The following is a 12670-nucleotide window of genomic DNA, read 5'->3' as shown; positions in this document are numbered from 1 at the left end:
TGATGTCAGTTAAAAGAAATAAAGTGATACAGAAAAAAAGAAGGAAACATGAGAGGGGGAAGAATAACAACACAGTTGCATATAAAAGTGAAAATATGCAAAAAAAGAAGAAGCAGTATACAATATTCCCATACATTCGTGTATAAATTGGTATAGTGTTATTGTCCTAGTGATTATGTAAGTGTTAATAGCCTACTACGTTTTGTATAAACTCATTCCAAATGTTATCATATTTATCCATACAGTGTCTGTGCCTATGAACAGTCCATTCATAAATTACCAGTGACATCATATCGTCAATCCATTGATTGAAGGGTATCATATTTTTATTTTTGCAATTCCTCAATATCAATCTCTTGGCCACCATTAGGACATGGAAACTCCATTTCCGTTGTCCCATTGATAATTTCCATGTTGCAGGTATATACTGTAGTTCAATAAAATATTCTCTGCTTAAACATTTTAACTTTTTCTGCACAGCCATAGTTACACAGCCCAACACTTTCTCCCAAAACTTGTTAAGTAAAGAACACTGTACAGACATGTGTTTCAGAGAAGCATTGTCCTTGCCACATCTCCGACACTGAGCTATCTTAGCTAACCCTTTTTTATACAATCATAAAGGAATCCAATAAACTCTAAATATTATTTTCTGTTGTATTAGTCTTAGTTTTAAATCTAATGACACCTTAGGTATTGAAGCTAATACATTTTCCCACTTTCTGGGTAATAATGAAAGTTCCAATTCTTTATTCCAATCATCTCTTACAGTCTGCATATTGAACGTGTGTATTGTTAATAGATCTCTATAAAAAGTAATTGCTGGCTTTTTTTATTTTTGAATGAGTTGTCCGAATGCTGCAGTGTCTCAGGTATCTCAATCTACCTTCTAGATTGATGTGAGAGGGAAGAAGCAAATGGAGAGGCATGTCATGCTTATTGCTTATGGCTTATTGTATCCATTTTTCAGTAAGAAATATCTTGCCTTAGCTTGCCAATTCTGTAAATGTGTTTCCAGCCTGATTTAGCTCTCAAGGAATTCAAAATAAGCTGCAACAATGTCTGTTTACTTATGTGCTTAGCCATACAGCCCCACTTGCCCCAAGGACTCTGTAGCACGTTAAGAGATCCTCTAGACTGAGCTAAAGGACATGCAACTGTGTGCCAGTGTTGGTGACGCAGTGGGTGCATCACTGCCTTCTAGTGATTCATCCATTCAAGGTCAGGGAGGAGGACTTATCATCTGATTCAGCAGCATAGTGTAATATTCTAGCTCCTTATTCCACCACCTAACTTTCCCCAAGGATTAAAAAAGCCACGTTGCTATTTTAGACAGCTGCATTTCCATGTCACCTCCTTTTAGCTAGTTACAGTATTTGCTGTGTTCAGTTCCCACACTCATATATCTCTGCCACTTGTCTTCCCTGCTTGTATTCACTCCCTCTCCCCAGCAGCCTTGTTCGCATTTGGAAGTAACTGGTCCAACAGCTCCGAAAAATATGCAGTCCCAGTCGGGTTGGAATTTTACTTTGAAAGATGCTCAGGTCCTGCTTTTGGGCATCCCATAGGCATCTGGGTGGCCACTGTGAAAACAGGATACTGGACTAGATGAGCCATTAGCCTAATCCAGCATGCTTTACTTACATTCTTAGGATGATGGTTTTACTGTTAGCAGCCACGCTATCAATAGGGCAGTCAAAACTGTTTGTCTTGCCCATTTCTGGTGCCCTCTAGGTTAGTCACCGCCATTCCTTCCCAGCTAAGAGAGATTGCTAAAGATTACCTTGCTGGCACTCTTCTGTTAAGAAATGGACTTTTTCACTTCCCTTGTTGCTTTGATTATATTGACCTCTGGAGTTCAATTAATCATTATTTCCCTTCAGCCAGGTTGCTCACCCTTCCTTTGTTTCTATGATTCAGTCACTGAATTTAACCCCTCTTTTTATACCTACTGTAAACAAAAAGAACAGACTTGCAATGAATGAAGGGGCAAAGAAAATAACACATCTTATGTAGATAAAAAAAGGGTAAAGGACCCCTGACAGTTAAGTCCAGTAGCGAAGTACTCTGGGGTTGCGGCGCTCATCTCGCTTTACTGGCCGAGGGAGCCAACGTTTGTCCACAGACAGCTTCCGAGTCGTGGCCAGCATGACTAAGCTGCTTCTGGCGAAACCAGAGCAGCGCACAGAAACACCATTTACCTTCCCGCCAGAGCGGTACCTATTTATCTACTTGCACTTTGACGTGCTTTCGAACTGCTAGGTTGGCAGGAGCAGGGACTGAGCAACAGGAGCTCACCCCATTGTGGGGATTCGAACCGCCAACCTTCTGATCAGCAAGCCCTAGGCTCAGTGATGTAGACCACAGCGCCACCCGCGTCCCCCTTATGTAGATAGCAGTACATAATTATGCAAACCCTTCCTGTCTAATAACACCATAATGGGTTGATAGTTTCACTTATAAACTCTAGGAATAAACACCCCACACGGTATAACTTTGCCTGACATGTTGAGCAAGATGCTACGCTGTGAAAAGTCAATTCTTGTCACACATCTTACTTAGTTTTCAGAATGGCTGGTCACAGGATAACCAGCCAGTTATCATGTATTATCTGTGCTTCATATATTCTCCAGAAACAAGATGGTATATTTATTATATTTGCAGTGCTGGGGCCTGAGAAGAGAGTGAAAAATTAGGAGCCTGTTGCAGGTACTGTATAGAAACTATACTATTTACAGCACTACAGGCCAAGCTACCTACAGACACACATAGTGGTCCCATGGGTGTCCACAGCAGAGGTGATGGGGGAGATGTTGTGTCCCCAGCCTCAAAGAACTATAATCTCCAGATCCCCAGTTTTCGTTTTTTTAAAAAAATAACGTAAGTTTTCAGTCTTCGTAGAAACTTAGATATGAGGCAAAATGTGCTGCTCTTCTCATTTTTGTGTGAGAAGAACTGGACTGCTCCCCCTTTCAGTTTTTTACACCCCACCCCACCCTTGCCCTGGCAAAATTCCTATGGGTACCCGATAGCCCAACACCCCCTTTTAAACCAGAGAAGTTGCTTTGAGATGAAGCAGTTGGGATTAGAGAGACATAGAAGTGCTTGATCTTTCCCTGCCCACCCTTTTTCTGAAACATACTTCTCCTTCCCCACAAAGATTTCCTTCCACGGGGTTTGAGATTCTGGGTTCCAAAAACATGAGAGAACAAGCATTCATTTAAAATCCTGCATGTTGATGAGCTGCCAAGAAAAGACTGGGTGTTCACATCTCTGATCCCAGTTGCATTTCTGCTTTTCTGAAGTGGTTCTTCTGGTTTCACCCTCAGAGATCTAGGAACCATTTTTCTCTCTCCTGCTGTGCTCCCCCCCCCCAAAAAAAAGATGCCACAAAGAGGAGGCCTGGCATAGCCCATACTAAGGTAAAGGACCCCTGGACGGTTATGTCCAGTCAAAGGTGACTATGGGGTGTGGCATTCATCTTGCTTTTCAGGCCAAGGGAGCTGGCATTTGTCCACAGGCAGCTTTCCGGGTCATGTGGCCAGCATGACTAAACTGCTTCTGGCACAACGGGACACGGTGACGAGTGCCAGAGTGCATGAAAACGGCATTAAACTTCCCACCACAGCAGTACCTATTTATCTACTTGCACTGGTGTGCTTTCAAACTGCTAGGTTGGCAGAAGCTGGGCCAGAGTAATGGGAGCTCACCACTGTTGCACGGATTCGAACCACCGACCTTCTGATCGGCAAGCCCAAGAGGCTCAGTGCTTTAGACCAGAGCGCAACCTGCATCCCTAGCCTATACTAGCTTGATCAGAGCTTTGCAATCTGCTTGTAATATATAGCAAGCCCAAATCTGGTGTTTTAGCATGATATAGTATGTATGTATGTATGTATGTATGTATGTATGTATGTATGTCTTTGTGATTATCACATGAGGAGGAGGATGACTGAGAATAGTTTCTTGCCTGAGTCATTTCTAAGAGCTCAGAGGCTTAGTGGATTAATCTTCCATCGGGGACTGTGAATCAAGTTGAAGTGTAGGACAGGATTATTATTAAGACTGAGACTCTCTGTCAGTTCACTGATGGAAATTGGTCCTTCTTCATCAGGACAGCAGCAGGGAGGTTCTGTAGCACGTCTGGCCTTCAGGGTGGGAGCATGAAGGGGCATGGTGGACATGTCTTGTTCCAGTATACTCCAGTGGCAAAGGTGAATGTATTTCTGTTCTGCACCATTCCCCTCAGGCTGATTTTGCAGTGTCAGCCAACTAAAGGAGGATTTATTGTCATCTTTATAGTGTCTATTAAAAAGACCACCCTGGATAGTCTGTATTCCATCTAGATTAAAGAACATGCCTGTCATTTTGTGGAAGGTCTGCTGAATTTCGGTTGTGGTCCTTTGATTTCCTCTAAGACAGGGGTGAGCCAATATGGTGTTGTTGGCCTACAACTCCCATCAGCCCCAGCCAACATGGCCAATGGTCAAGGATGATGGGAGTTGTATTCTCACCAATGTGGAGGGCACCACATTGGCAAACCCTACTCTATATATAGTGTGTTTGGCAGGTTCCACCATACCAGTTGGGCAAACCAGTCCCCATACACCATATGGCAACTAGGTTGATGCTTGTGTTGATCCCCATTTAGTTCCCCACCCCTCAACCTGCGTAAACAAATGCAAATAGGAACAAAGTTCAGAGACTTATTTTTTCCAGGTATATTCTTTTGCCACCCTTGGCCTCAATCACCAAAAACAGCAGAGCAGAACATTAGATTCCCACCCCCACCCCCTTTTATTGGCATTATCCTTGTGCCTCAACAGCAGTATGACGTGAATAAATTTAAGTGGATGAAGCTTTCCCCCTAACTTTACCACCATGAAAGCCCTGACATCTCCAACATGAAGAAATTACTCAATTGGCTAAGATATCTCAGTTGCAACCATTAGCCACTTAAACTCTTACCTCTGCTTTGGAAGAGGCCACAAGTCAAAAAATGACTAGTAATGGGACAGGTTTCTAAACATGCAGGTGCCTGAACTGGAGAGAGAGCGAGAGCAGATTCATGGTGAGATTTATAAAGCCTGGCAGATGGGAAATTTAATACAGTGGAAATTTCCTAATAAATAACGTGGGATGCCCAGAAATTTGAAATAGAGAGGATGTGAAGGTGCCAGTAATGGTTTGTTAATAAAACACCAGCCAGAAGGGATGAAAATTATTTATAGATATATGTCTGTAATTGTTTTTATTTTATTGTGGGATAAAGTGTGTGACAGTATGGGGTGCATGTATTTTTAGACACATGCAGGCAGCAAGTACTGTGTGGTTTTGTGAGAAGATTAGGTCCAAAAGAAGCCCCTCCCATTTTCTGATTCCATCGTCCCCATCAGCAGAGTGTCTTGGGGCCAAGCTAGAAGGATGTTAAATTAATTCAGAGCAGTTTCAGGTCCACAGCGGTGGAGGAAAAGGTCCAAGTTCCCCTTGTATTCTGCAGTGATCCTGACAGTTATCAGCTGCTAATATTATATGCATTTTCAAAATCCTGCATGCTAACTGTATATGTGATGGGTAGAAAATTAATTTGGTGTAGCCCCAGGAGAGGTCCCATCACTTGCAGACAAGCTCCAAATTTAACTATGACTTGCTGGAAGCCTTCTGATAACACAGATGTTTTTACAGCTCAGATCTCCAGCCAACTCTCACACCTAGGTCACCATTGCTCTAAGTACCTAATGGCCGGGATGCCTACACAGTGGGTTAGCAGCTTTATCTAAGATGAAATTCTGGATGCAATAGGTCTTACTAGTCACTGGTTTTGCTTAAAGGAGCCACAAGGTGGTTGTTTTTTCCTAATCTCAAAAGTCTTTCAAACTAAGATAGTTTGAAGTACGGTACTTGTTAAATCACACTTTGAGGACCATGCTGAAAGACGTAAATGTTCCTAGGGAATAGTTAGATAAATAGTTAGATAGTTAGTTAGTTAGATAGATAGTTAGATAAATAGTTAGAATAGTTAGATAAACTAGATAAAACAGTGGGTGTATCTTGGAAAGAGCGTTAGCGGTATTTGCATTACCGTATTAATACAAACTCAATCTCCGTCTCCTGTTCCCTTGGCTGCAGCGAACAAAGGCAGTTCCCCCGCCCCTGCCATCTCTGGCATAGAGATGGACATGGGAAGCAGCATATAAAATAACAAACCCTACATACAATTGCAAACTCTGATAATCTCTTTAGCTTGGTTTCCTCTGGTAAGCACCAGTTCTTTCAGTCCCCTTTGAGAAACTCAGAAAGCACCCCTGGAGCTGTGCTACGGGAAACTCACTTTTCCTGACTTCCAGACTACATTTTGTTTTTGTTTTTATTCTTTTCTGCTGTGCACCCCTCACCTCCGCCGTTGCCTCGGTCTCTTTTTTTCCATGCAAACATTATGAAAGGCCTAAAAGTGGATAAGTATCTGCTTCTAGGTTATTTAAATGGGATGCCATGCAGAGAATCCCTCGAGGCAGCTGCTTTGGTTCCAGGCCAAGCCTGCATTAGTCCTACAGGGAATTAATTACAATACATTAATATGTAATATGTGACCATTATATCTGTAGCTGTATTGCCATTCTTTAGTTAATACGATGAATGATTATTATGCTTTGCATCTGCAACATTTTCACCTTAGGTTCAGGAAGAGCTGTGAACGGTCAATTAACTTACAAAATATTCTTGCCAAAAAGGGTTTTCTAAAAAGAAATTTATTAATATTATTCCCATTTGAAATCACACATTTCAGGACTATAGGCGTTTTCTTTTGGAAAGCTGTCTGAACCTGTTTCAGACTGGTACTTATTCCTTAATATTTCTTATGCTGTGATCTGTTTATACTTTGCTCATAAATCTAACCGCAATATATCATAAACCACCCTGTGATTCTTGGATGAAGGGCAGTATATAAATTTAATTAATTAAATAATAATAATAATAATAATAATAATAATAATAATAATAATAGGTTATTAACACAGGATTTTAAGTCCATGTAGTTTAATAATTAGTCTCTCCTAAGTAAGAGCCAAAATCTTCTTTTTGGCTTCCAGACTTTGCCCATTCAGCTTCTGCAAGCTAGGCATTGTTGGAAGGATCTAACAGGCATATTGAGATTCATAGGTATGAAAATACTTTCCAAGGTCTAGTGTAGCTTTAGTGTTTCCCTAGAATTTCCCTCCAAAGCAGTGTGGTCCCCTCCAGTTTCCAAAGCATTGTCTTCAGATTAAAGTCCAAAACATCCCTTTGCACATGCTTCTGACAAATTCATCGTCTGTCTAGTGTGAACTCACTGCACATGGGTAATAGCACAAATTAGAATCATTGGCCTGTTGCCTGGGAGAGAATAAATGAGGATATTTCAGAGAAGATTAATATCCACCCCTTGCTTCAGCACCTCATGTAGGTAGAAAAGTGTGACCATGGAGCACAAAAGTCTCCTGGCACACAGAACCTTTGGCCTATAGTTATGGGAACTGAGAGCTTTAAAAGACAAAGTGATCATATACGGTAATTCTCTGCTGTTATCCTGGATCCATGCCTCAGAGCAACCAGGGGAAATTTAGGGGGGGAAAGGAAGGTGAAATTATTGTAATTGAGAGAGAAACCAAATGTCCCATGGAATGGAGTGGGAATAAAGATAATATTAGAGGAAGCCAGCCGAATTTTCTTTAAAAGGGTCAGGTAGAAAGAATTAATCAATATAGATATGTACACACAGAGAGATACGCACACAGACACACCCCACAAATTATGTTCATTCAGGAATTATATTCAACATTTAATTTTTTTATTACAGAAATGCAAGAGAGAGAAGGGGAGATGGATGCTTAAATGCGTTTAATCTGTTTGTTGGCTTGGGAATGGCTTGCAGTCCTGCATGTGCTTTTAGTTTAATTGTGGCAGACAGCCGCAATTGGACAGCAGCAGAGTGCATACATCATCTGGCCCCTCCAAAAGACTTTAAGAAAGATCTGTTCTCACTAATTATGTTCACCTGCTGAGTACACTGGATATAATATTAATGGGTCTAGTTCCAGGGCCTGAATTACATGAATAGTTGTCTTTGAAAATGCAGCAATACGCCCAGATTATTAGGGTTCCTATATTACAGACAATGAACTTGGGCTGTGTATTCATTCATCTTAAAACATCTTAAAACAGTCATGGTTACCAACTCTCTTAAATGGTGCTTGGCATAAATAGCATTATAGGAACACAATTCATTTTATTCAGCACTGCTGATATCTGCTCATACATTTAAGATACTACATGGTGCACGTATTTGAAACTGGCCAGAAGCCAACATTTCACCCTTCTGCGTGAATGAAAAAGTGACTTCCGGGTATCTTCCGAGTGTTAAATGGTGCAAGCAGAATGCAATTTAAGTATTCTTCCTTCTTTAAAAGAATGGAGAGAATTCTAGATGTTCACATAAAATGTGTTAGAGGTATATATGTGACTAAATTATTTGACGGTGCTTGAAGAAACAAAGCAAAGGATAGTATTTTACTTTTAGGTTTTTATTTCATCGGTGAGCCTCTATATTTTACAGTCTGGCAAAGGAGCAGCTGGTGGCATATCACTTTGTTCTTCTTTTATGCAAAGGAGAAAGTAGATTTCTGCTATTGTTTCCAAACACCACCAGCACCCTTTTCTTTCACTCATCCCACAACACAGTCAAGAGGCTGTGTTTCAACTTAAAGCTAGTTAGGGACCATTTATTTATTAATTTTCTGCTCAGTTATTAGAGATTGTTATGGCTTATTGTGCCGCTGCCACTACCCACCAGATTACTGCTTTTAACAGCCAGCCATTTGCCACAGACTTGGAAATCAGCTGTCCTGGGCTGGTGAGTAAGCCTCCATCTGCTTGCGCTTCAGCAAACTTAGTTATCTTAACCAGGACCCCCTGACTTTATTGCCACAAGAGAAGCCAGTTCCACCACCCCAGTCATTCACTGCATCTGCCCTCCAACTTCCATCACTCCTCCATTGGGTGTCCCTGTCCCCCTTAACTCTGGTCACTGGAAGCAGTGTGCAGTTGAATCTTGAGGCATACATCCAAGTAGCCTTAACCTCCTAGCCTAAATGCTTGCCTGAGCAGCAGCTTATAGGATCAGACCACTAGCAAAGTATGGGCACGAAAACAGGCTACTGCAGTACATTTGAAACCATCTCTTTTTTTTATCTGTGCACGTTTTCTCCTTTCCATTATTCCCGTGATGAATGGCAAAAGGCCCTTATTACTTTTTTTTATATTAGTTTGCTATGTTATCACAGAATCAAGCAGTAGCTCATCATACACCATTTACCCCCGTTATGTTGTCAGTCACAGAAATAACTTCAGATTCACAAAGCTACACTTTATTGAAAGCAATTGGGTTTGATCGTTTCTTGATTGTCCTGGCCTAAGAAGTCCTTTTCTGTAGGAGCATTGCATCATTTCTGAAAGCCTTAAGTTCTTTCCTTTTCAAGTTGGTGATCTGTTTGCAGTCCATCCTTCTTCTCATACTATTTGCTTTATAGCATGCACACACACACACACACACACACACATTTGTACTGATCATTTCTGAGACAGATATCCCCAGATTGCTAATGGCGCCAGAACAGAAAATCGGCCCAGTCTTAACCTCAACTTGAATATCCCCAAAGGAAAGTCTACTTGTTAAAAAAAAGAATGTTAGGTACTTGCCAACTAAAACGTTAGAAGAGAGAACATTACATAATATACAATAAATCTCATCCCTGTTGTGTGGACAAATTTGTCAAGAATAATTTCTAAAATGGCTGTGAAAAGCTTAACCATAGCTTCAGCAAAAACTGGAAGAGCAAAAAGATGGGACAGGGGTAGCCAAAGCCATGCTCTCCAGATGTTGTTGGGCTACAACTGCCATCAGACTACTTGGCTCATGGGAACTAATGTCTAATAATATCTGGATAACACCATGTTGGTTCCCCCAGCAGTAGAATAATGAGGGATCTGTAATTGCATGGGTACATCAAACTGAGGGGATAACACCAAGACCGTGCAGTAGCAGCACAAATGGTTATCATTTTCCTCCCTCAAAAGCAAACTCAGGTGGCGAAAGTTAAGCCAATAGGAATGGAGCCAAATAAGGAACACTGAAAAACAAGAGGGAGCTATCACCAGGCTCAGAGGATGAGCCTGAGGTTTACAGAAGTATGAAAAGCCTTTTTTGAAATACAAAGCAACCAAATCCATCCCCCTGCCCCTCCAAGAATACAGCAATGCAGTGGGGACTGAGCATGCTCAGTAGACACAGGATGATGCATGTCAGTTTGAAAAGAAAAGCGAAAAACCAGAGAATGGGGCAGAGAATGCTATGCCCTACTTGAACTTTTCCAGGTTATACCTCGAATGAGGTAATGAGTGGCTGGAGTTCATTTGCTGGAAGGTGACAATACAATGCAGCATTTCTTACAAACCTCACAGGAGTACATTAGGAGCGACTATCCATCAGTGCCCACTCCCCAGTATTTGATAAGCACAGAGGGGCAATCGGCCCCACCCTCCCAATTCAGCTGATAAGCATAGAGCCAGTGTGGTGGTAAGGGTTGGAACAAGAACTGGGAGAATAGAGTTCAAATCCCCAGTCAGCCATGAAGCTCACTGGGTGACATTGGGCCAGTCACTCACTCCCAGCTTTACCTCCTTCACAGGATTGTTGTGAGGATAAAACAGGGAGAAGAAGAACTATATATGCCACCTTGATCTCCTTGGAGGAAAGGTGGGATATAAATGTAATAAATAAGTCAAGATAAAATCCACAGCTGAGGATCAAGGGCAGTGCATCCTGTTTGTGTGAGAGAGCAAAAGTGGACAAACCCACTTTTGGACATAACCACAACAGCATGAAGCCCCTGGAGGATTGTCCAAGGGTGAATAGGTAGGCTGTTAATATAAGGGAAGAGTAAATGTTTTGGTCAGAGAAGCACAGAAGCAACAGCTTTCTAGATCCTTGTGCCATTCCTGCTTATTGACTATTATTGTTGAGATTTAAATATATATTCCATGTTCAGTGAAGCAAATATATATTTAAATAGAAGTTTAGAATAACTGCATAAGTAACTAAAACAACAACATAAGATTAAGTGACAGGATAAAATTGCATTTTTGAATCCATCCACGATCCATCTGGGTCTTTGTTAGTCAACAAGATTATGTCTTTGCTGCAACAGAATTACCGGTAACCTAGTCTTTCTTCCAGTGGAAAAGCAAGTTATCCTTTGGACTGCTGGCCCAAACAGCTTCCAGAGATGTTGGTCTTGATTCTGAAACAATTTAAGAAGCTAATTTTATCCCTAGCCATTACACAAAGGCCCTTACACTCAGATGACTCAGGACTACTTCCTTTGAAAGCAATCTTCACTTAGTATGCTGAAAAGTTTCCCCAATCATGGTTCTTTATAAGATTAAAGAGTCTAGACTTGCAGAGTTTACAGCTTCAAAGGAATGGATGGGCTATTAAGATAAGGGAAGGGTAAATGTTTTGGTCAAGGATGATCATTTGCATTTGACAAGCACCTTAAGCAAGTGAGACTAAAGGACACCTTAGTAATTACTTTGAAACACACATTTCCTAGCAGTGATATTCTGGGCACATGATTCTGTCAGCCTGCCTGGTCTTATAAAGGACTTCTAAATGGATCAAGGGGTGGGGGCTCTTCTATCACACCATCATCACATCTTGCAGTAGTGAATTAATAGGCTGTTTGCTGGTTCCTAATGCAGGGGGGGGGGATTTAAAGGCTGGTCTTAAGGGGAGGTGTTGGCGACTGCAGCCCTCACCTTTTACCTTTTATGTGCACAATTAGGCTTGTGGGGCAGAGGATACCCCTGGTTTAAAGGTAAAGGTAAAGGTACCCCTGACCATTAGGTCCAGTCATGACCGACTCTGGGGTTGCAGCGCTCATCTCGCTTTATTGGCCGAGGGAGCCGGCATACATGTGGCCAGCATGACTAAGCCGCTTCTGGCGAACCAGAACAGCGCACAGAAACGCCATTTACCTTTCTGCCGGAGCGGTACCTATTTATCTACATGCACTTTGACGTGCTTTTGAACTGCTAAGTTGGCAGGAGCAGGGACCGAGCAACGGGAGCTCACTCCGTCGTGGGGATTCGAACCGTCAACCTTCTGATCGGCAAGCCCTAGGCTCTGTAGTTTAACCCACAGCGCCACCCGCGTCCCCCCCTTTTTTTACATTGTTTACATTGGTTTAAATTGATGTAAGCATTTCAGTCATGTTTTCAGTCATCTCTTTTTCTAGGCAAAAAAGACACACACATACACCCCCAAAAAACCCATAAAATAAAGTTGCAATTCATTTATCATTTTAGTTGCTCTTTTCTGTACCATACACCCCAAAAAAACCCATAAAATAAAGTTGCAATTCATTTATCATTTTAGTTGCTCTTTTCTGTACCTTTTTGCAGCACCTTGATGCTAAACTTTTCTGAGGTTAGGTAGGCAAAACTATATACAACATTGCAAACACGGCATATTGGAAGATATTTTTGTAGAATGCAGAAAATCCTAAATTACTCAAATATGCCACGTTTTACCTCACCTCACTTTGAAAGGAAGCCATCAAGCAGCAATCATTCT

General features: G+C 41.6%; 1 protein-coding gene across 1 annotated transcript in view; it reads left to right on the top strand.

Moving 5' to 3' along the window:
• Window positions 1-12670, top strand: part of HS6ST1 (heparan sulfate 6-O-sulfotransferase 1) — a 187332-nt gene that overhangs the window by 120989 nt on the left and 53673 nt on the right. The window lies entirely within an intron of this gene.

The sequence above is a fragment of the Podarcis filfolensis genome, assembly GCF_964270895.1.
Source record: "Podarcis filfolensis genome assembly, chromosome: 5".
NCBI lineage: Eukaryota > Metazoa > Chordata > Lepidosauria > Squamata > Lacertidae > Podarcis > Podarcis filfolensis.
The sequence above is the reverse complement of the archived record's forward strand: the minus strand, read 5'-3'. Positions and strand labels throughout refer to the sequence as shown.